This window comes from Marmota flaviventris, chromosome 6, assembly GCF_047511675.1.
Source record: "Marmota flaviventris isolate mMarFla1 chromosome 6, mMarFla1.hap1, whole genome shotgun sequence".
In the NCBI taxonomy this organism is placed as follows: domain Eukaryota; kingdom Metazoa; phylum Chordata; class Mammalia; order Rodentia; family Sciuridae; genus Marmota; species Marmota flaviventris.
In genome coordinates this window covers 63324913-63333411 of record NC_092503.1, presented here as the reverse complement: position 1 = coordinate 63333411, position 8499 = coordinate 63324913, and the positions used below count along the sequence as shown (strand labels likewise).

Sequence of the window (8499 nt, the reverse complement as noted above, 5' to 3'; positions counted from 1 at the left end):
TTCACTCAGACTCAGGAGGAGGTGGAGACCCACACTTCTCATTCTGGGGACAGATCCGAGCTGATGTATGCTCCAGGCAGATGCACAAAAAAAGGGGTTCAGTCTTTGTCCAAGTGCATCTGTCAAAGAAGCTACTGGGTGCTGAGAAGATGTAGGCCAAGAATTTCTGAATGGATGTCTCTCCAAGTGGAAGTCAATAGGAGCATTGGAAATAAGTGTTCTCTCCTAAGATTCACATCCTCTTGTGATTGTAACTTATCACAAAAATGGAAATGTTTCTGCAGAGAAAGTCTAGATCCAAGAGGATAGGATTTTACTTAAGAACCACCAAATGCTTATAATTATATGCATGAGGGAGTGTTATTATTCCTTCTGATAAAATGCATATTCAAGTGCTCAACTATATCAATGAAAATGAATAAATTTATCTCTATATGTTGGATAATAACATCCAAACCTAAAAGTATGTCAGCTTAACTGAATGAAACATAATGGACTGATAAAACCCTTAGTTTCTATGAAAAACTCATGTTGCATGCTAAGCTAGGAAAACAAACCAGTGTTTTTGATGAAAAATCACTTCTAGTGATTGCAGTTACTTTTGGCTCTTCAAATGAACAGTTCCATCTCAGTTCTAAGAAGAAGAAAAACTAGACTCCAGAAGTAGTGTCTGCCTAACACATAGAAAAAAGATGTCAGGGACACATTACCCTGAAAGTCTCCAAGGCAAGCTGTGTTATAACACTGGTTAAGTCTCAACCTTGATTACAAATTCTGTACACTTACATATCTGCCTGCCATGCTTCTACATTTTGAAGTATACTTGTAACTGCTTTTTCTGCAGAGCTGGGGGTTGAACCCATGGCTTCGCATATACTAGGCAAGCACTCCACCACTTAGCCACATTCCCAGTCCAGTATACTTGTAAATATTAATCAGACTGAAATGAAGCACAGAAAACTTAAGTCATAAGAAATCAGAAGGAAAAGTTTTCAGCACATGAGAACAAGGGGTTATGTAAGGGTACTGTGGCTTTAACTGTAAGCCCTGAAACCCAGAGCATGTTGTGACACTGTTGTGACATTTATGAAGAGTTACACCAGACAATTTAGATTTCACTGTGACATATGCTGTATAAATTCTTTAATGTTTAGCTTATCTTGCACTAAACAGCAGAAGAATACTTAGTAAGTGCAAGTAGGTCAACATCACTTTAATTTGCATTATCAGTTCAGAAGAACATTTTACACTATATGTGTTGTGATAAAACACTGTGTCATTTCTGTCACCCAATGCAGAGTATTTTTAGGTCTTTGCACATTATGTGTAGAGATATTTGGTATTGCCTTTAATGTAACTTGCCATCTGTGTTCTAGTTTCTAAGCATTGGCAGAAGTGAGCTAAAAGCATTGGCCAAACTTCAAGGGGTTAAGATTTTTGCTAACAAATATGGACTATTTGATATGAAAACCATCATTGTTTGATATGTCAAATAAAACATTTGTCAATCAAAAGTCTTTAAGCACTGGGCTATGTGACATTTACTCTTTTATAAACCAACAAAGTCCCTGGTGGCATGCCTTTTTTCCTCTCATTTAAATAGTGGTAGGAGAACAAATCATACTTCAGGGCAAGTTGATAACTGCCAGTCACGATTCCTGCCTTGTTTACTATAATGAGGAGGGTAATAAATGCATCTGACCATTTCGGCTGGCATTTGCATAGATGAATGATTTGTCCAGTCAGTCGCTCTCCAGTGATTTGGGTCTTTTTGTCAGCACAAAGAGCATTCAGTCTCTCTGGAATTTACAGCAGCCAAGCTCTCATTAGCAAACATCCTTTACCATGAATGATTCAAATAATTACCACTGAAATAATAAACTGTTTCACAAAAACATTTTATTTGATGGCTCCAAACATCAACTTTTCTGAATTGTTGACATTCAAATAAGCCAGAGAGCTTCATTGTTAAGGAACAATAGTGCTCTTGTTAAAGGGTGGGCATTGTTTTACCTCCAATAGACCTTTAAACTTGGCTAGCTATCAAATGAGTCCCTCAAACTGCCAGCCAACATTCTGGGTAATCAGAGGGCATGTACCAGATGGAGCAGTTAAAACTTTACATATTCAAACTCTGGGAAATATTCTTTAGATTTTCTTTTTGAGGTTACAAACCTAGAACTCCAAATTAATTAGCAGCTGCTACTTTGTATCTTTTTTGCACCTTTTAGAGCCAAATAATATTAAATGTCCTCACTTATGCTGAACTATTCAAGTGCAAGTTCTTTGCTGTAATGGCATTCTATGTGTATAATTAAGTGTTATTTGATATAGTTTTGGAGTTCAAACAAATGAGCAAGCAACAATTATACCTTATTATGATCTACTCTCGTGCATAGCCATAGGGTTGCTCTCAGTGCATTACCAAATTCATAGCACCAGGCAGGCAGCAGTTCCTGTTATCAACTTTTTTCACCCTCTGCGCCATGCATAATTTAGAGAGTTTTATTAATTTTGAAATGGTTTAATGTATGCGCATGTTCTAAAGATCTAGGTAGATTGTATGACTAAGTTTAGCTTTCATAGAGCAATTGTTTATGCATGTAAATGTCTGAAAAATATTTTCTCTCAAATCTTAAAAAGCTATGGTTTCATTTAAATAGATTAACTTGCACATTGCACCTTCTTCCTTACCTGCAAGGAAAAATTCAGGAAGGGAATGAGTGGAATACATTTCTGTGCTTTGCAAATTTCCTCATTACTTTGCTTTCACTTTCAAATTTAGACACGTTATATATAGCAAGAATGGAAAACTGTCAACAATACTGAAATACCTTGATGTTCATACAAGATTACAACACGATATAGGAAAATCATGACCATCGGTAAGTACAATTTTAAAATGTTAACTCTGCAGATGATCTTAAAGATATTAATAATATCAACTAGATTGCATAGACCCTAGAGCCACACTCTCATAGAAGTTAAGGATGTCAAAATTACCCTTCAAGATGTGCCTGATACAGACGGCCACTTAAAATGGCATGCAATTTCTTAAGCTTCCATTTCTATCTCACAAAGATAGATGCAAATTGGAAACATAACTTGTCATACTTAAAATAATTTGCTTTATTGGGACGTTGTGTCCAAAATCTCAAGTTTCTCCTTTGCCACTAACTCAGAAGCTTTTGCTCTGAATGGTGTGGCTTTTTTGTTTCCCGTCCTGATGCTGCCTGTTCTGGTTGGTAATCATGGTCAAGACTACAGAGCCCATTTTTCATTTTGTTATTTGCCTTGTCAAATCAAAGGTCAAGAGATGATGAAGAAACCCCAAAATAGCCCAGGATTGGCAGATCCCCCCCCCAAGTTTTCTAACGGAATTTGGTGCTTATGAAAGTGAAAGAATAAAAAAATGGCTGTAGCCATAAATCATGCAGGCAAGAGACTTCCAAGCTTTGCATGATTTCACTGCCTGGTGCCCAGAGGCCCAGTAAAGAAAAGCAGGCGTCCTACCATTAATAGTGTCATTCTCACGATCTCAGGTCTAGGGGCACATGAGGACAGCCCCTGACATCGACTCATCTTTTACGATTGGAGATGTTGACAAAGAGTAAGTGCAGCCTTAACTCTTTAGCTGTGATCCCTTTCAGACATGACTTGATGGACGAGGGGTAAAGAATCACAGAATGTTAGGGCCAAAGCAATATCAGGATCACAGTAAGCTTCAGAACTTGTACTTGAATCCAAGTCTCTTGACAGCTCAGACAGAGGTCATTCTCTTATTGAGACCATCAGATGTGCCTCAAAGGCCCAAACCTTATTTATAACTTTTTCATTACAAATTTACACAGGTACATGCCCTAAACATACACGTACTTTCATGTTAATAAAAGTAACACATTGTATCATCAAGTGACAAAAGTGACTCTTGGTCAACAGTTCTTTCAGTGATAATGTCACTTCAGGTGCTTGGATAAGAATCATAGATGATAATGTTGTCAGTTCTTCCCCAGAGACCTGAATACGTATTGTGCTTTAAAAAACAGGGACTTTGTTATTTAATAATATTCCAGGGACTGCCTCTATCAAGTTGCTGAGATGCTTTTAGCCAATATCTTCAACTCATGTGGGCAAAGCATTATTTTCAGTGCCATTTGGAAGGGAAAGAAGATAGACCTGTAGTTCCTTTTGAACCAGTTAATGCAGTCTCTTGAGTTGTCTCAAAATACTGATGTATTTGATGTTGTGGTTTGGTTATAAGATCTAGGCAAATATTTGGTCTTTATTCAATGCCCTGATAAAAATAAATTTTGCTTTAAACTCTATTATGGGCTAAATTGCTTAATTCCCCCCTTAAATGCATATATTGAACCCCCAGTATTTGAGAATGTGACTGTATTTGGAGATAGTCTTTAAAGAAATTATTATGTTTAAATGATGATATTGGGTGGGTCTTAATTCAGTCTGACTGGTATCCTTAAAGTAGAGGAAATTTAGACACTAAAAGAGACATTGGGGATATGTATGCACAGGGGGAAAAAAAACGTGTAGAGGCAGCAAGAGGACAGCCATCTGTAAGCCTGGAGGAGAGGCCTCTGAGGACACCAGTACACTGCTGAACCCTCAAGCTGGGACATTAACTCTTTGGTGCAGTGAGGGCAAAGATTTCTGTTGTTCAGACTGTCCAGACTGGCATTTTGTTCTGGCAGCCCTAACAAGCAAATGTAGCTCCTCACATGTATAACTCCCTTGCTGGTTTCTCTATTTGAAATCTGTTTCCTCCCCCTCTACCTATTTTGCCTGGCTAGCTCCTACACACCCTTCACTCCTAATCTTAGACAGCACCTTCTCCAGGAAGACCACCTTCCTTGTGTATATGCAGGTCCAGTGCTTCTTCTATAGGTTTAATAGCATAATACGATTCTACTTCATGTGTGAAACTCAGCTCACACTCTGGGAAACTGCAGCCAAGGGCTACTGTTTGTCATTTGACCCTGCTTTGCCCACTATTAATGGGAAATTGCACTATATGACACTGTGGGCTTGTCTCTCTGTAAGGAAAGTTAGAAAGGTCCAAGTCATGTGCCCTACACTATGTTGGTGAAACATTTCTTAGAGTTGTTTTTTTTTTTTAAGACTTAACCGAGTTAAAGTAAGTTTAGGCAAGAAAAGTTGCAACCAAAATGTTGGCATAATGAAAAGCAAGATGTAACAACACACAAAGGGGAACAACAAAAGTCAGAAAAAAATTTTGGGACGTTCTACTATTAGATTACAAATGTAATATACACTTATCGCCAACTTTTAAAATAGAATAAATAATAATGTAAAAGTAGGATTGTCAAGTCCTATTAATGCTGTATTGACTATTGATCTATGAGGTGCACATACGTGAACACACATGTATACGTGTGCAATTCTCTGGCAGATTTTCTAGAGGCATTGGCAGGTTGTACTCTTGTTCAATTCAGTTCTGAGGCTGTCTATGTGAAGATAGTCAAATCTCCCAGGTCAACAGCTCAATCCCATAAAATGTTCCCACTTCAAATGTTAATCCAAAATTCTGGGCCACATATAGTTCTGACCAACAGCTTACAAATTGGGGTACCTATACCATTTCCTTGGGCTCAATTAATTTACTCATAGAACTCAGGGAAATGCTTTCTTGAGTTCCTTTTTTTTAAGGATAGAGATGAACACCAGATGAAGAGATGGAGGGGCTTCCACATCCTCTCTGTGCATACCACCCTCCTGGCACCTCCAGAAGCTCATCAAATCTTATAATCTAAGCATTTTTAATAGAGCTTGATTTCCTGCTCCTGTTCCAGTCACGAATCCTCTAATCAATTGGTCTTTCTAGCTGCTGACCCAATCCTGAGTCTATCTAAGGAACCCACCCTAAGTTACCTCATTAACAAACTCAGGAGTTATCAAAGGGTATCATTATGAATAATAAAAAAAAATATTCCTGCTCCCCAGGAAATTGCAGGGGTTTAGGCAAGCACCAGGGGCAAAGTACCAGGGGCAAAGGTCAACGTATTTGATATTATAACACACACATATGCTTGCACACACCTTTACATATACATGAATGACTATGCATACACATGTACACATGCATTTGAGGATGAGGCTAGTTGTAAAATTCCTAGAAAGCACTATCATCCATGAACATTTACCCAGTAAAGTACCCTATATTAGCTGCTTTGAGATTGCTTTTTCTTATCTACTCTGATGTGGAAGCCTTCCAGTTGGGCTAAATTTAACAATAGTAAGGAATATACCTAACAGAGCCACATGCCTATGTTGAGTTCCCTGAGTGTAGAAAACGCTTCAACTGTATTTGCAGTGCCTGTCGGCACAGGGCATGGAACTTACGCCCAATAAATGTTGTACTTGAAGTGGAATGAGCTACATCAGGGAGCAAAAGAGTATAGTGAGGTGAGAGAAGAAGATGACAACAGACTTTTTATGGGGGAGTTACTGGGGATTGAACACAAGTGTGCTTTGTCACTAAGCTACATTCCCATTCCTTTTTTAAAAGTTTTTTATTTTGAGGTAGGTCTCATTACGTTGCTAAGCTAGCCTTAAAACTGTGATCCTCCTGCCTCAGTCTCACAAGTCTCTAGGACCACAGGCATACACACACCAGGCCCAGCTACCCTTTCTTATTCTTATGCATGCCTCCATTACATGCCTCAAACCCTACAGGTTTTTGTATTTGAACTTTTCTTAAATGATTGTGTTCATACTTATTTTTCATTTTGAAAGATATGGGTTTGAGCCCAACATTTCACTTAGGATGAAAAATTCTGGGTAAATATACAACCACAATCCTTAGGACAACTTCTGTTTGACTCCAAATAGTTATCATGAAATAATTACAGATGCTTTCTCCTGTTATGTGGAATAATTGCCTTTCCCACCCCCACCCTTGAACTTATTCACTAAGCTTTAATCATCACTAGAAATTTATTTATGCAAGGAAATAGCAAGTTATTCACTCAGCTCATTTTATTCACCATTGTCTTCTGATTTCTTCACACTACTTAATTTAGCACGTCAAGGTGAACCGATTAGTTTATCTCACCTTGACGGGGCTACAGTCCACTGGCAAAACATGTTTGTGACATTCTTGTTGGATACCTCCTTTCTAGTAATAACTATCTCCTGAATTATCATTGGTTGGTATTTCCAAGTCAGAATAAGTATGTGACCAGCAGGTAAATTGGGTTGATAATGAATCAGAACAAATAAGGGCATCAAAGAAAATGCCATCTCTTAGGACCACTGTGCACGATAAGGCATTGTTTCAGATCAACATCTGCTTTTACTCTTCACGATGATAAGAAAAGCCCAATTAGCACCCACGGTTTAAAAAGATGCAACTTTTTTATTTATCTAAGATTCTACTGCTAAAAACCTTGCCAGATTTACAATTCTAAAGACAACAGCTTTTTGTAAATGTGTTTTATTTGCAGTTATAATATCTATAGTTAAATCAGTTCATTAAAAATAGAGTTGTAAACTATCTCCCAAACTGCCATATTTGAGAGTTTAAAACAAAAATTATTTAAATTAAATTCTTACAATGCATTTGGGTAGAACTGTGAAGTCATCTAGTATATAAAGTAATGTCCCTAAATAGGAAATTCTTTCTTAATTAAGATAGAGGTTAGGACCATGTAATTTTACATTACATAACTAGTCACTCAGCCCAGGATTAAACACACGTTGTCCCTAAGTGCTTTGCCATGGTGGTATTTGCTATACTTCTCAAAGATTTTTTGCCTGTCTGGGTCTCAGGGCAAATGAACAACAGTATACAGTCAAATGAAGTCACACCTTCTTAAGCCCAGAAATAACCACATAACACCTTCCAGCTGCAAAACCTTCTGTCTGGGAGAAAGCTGGCTAAGTTTGCCTTTTGAATTATATTATTTCTTACAGCCCTACCCAGCTTCATCCTTTTCACAAGAAGTCTAAGGGGCATTTTTCTTTTAATAAGAGCTGAAAATATCCTAGAGTTTCCATGAGGCTGTGCTGTAGAAAAAGTTCTGTGAGTGAGGGTGTATGGGCAAGGTAGGAACTGGATTGAGAGCCAGACCTGGGTCCTACTCAGTTAATTGTGAGATTGCGGTTTGTCTCTTAATCGCTCTCTGCCTTTATGTCTTCATCGTTAAAATAGAAATGCTAATAGCCACCCTGCCTGCATAGTTGTTATAAAGATCAAATGAATTAATAAATGGGAGAGTGCTTTGGAAAAGTTAAAAGTGCCCCTCCAGCATTAGTTATTCCTATTTGCCTTTTATATTCTTTGGAAACCCCATTTATAATAAGGCTCTCCCGGAAAAGTCGCTATTTCTTGAAATCCCATGAAAGCTTTGTCTTTGTGTTATCTCTTATGAGTTCCTTTGGAAGTTCAGCAAGTTTCTCTGTTTCCTACTGTGCTGCACATATACTACTGCCCAAAGTGATTCCAGGGCCCGCCTGGCAATG

General features: G+C 38.0%; 1 long non-coding RNA gene across 1 annotated transcript in view; it reads left to right on the top strand.

Annotated features, from left to right (window-relative positions):
- Window positions 1-2800: 2800 nt before the first annotated feature.
- LOC114084655 (uncharacterized) overlaps window positions 2801-8499 on the top strand; it is a 112911-nt gene continuing 107212 nt past the window's right edge. Inside the window, exon 1 of the long non-coding RNA XR_011707859.1 lies at window positions 2801-2885. This is a non-coding gene — a long non-coding RNA (uncharacterized lncRNA). The remainder of the gene's footprint in view (window positions 2886-8499) is intronic.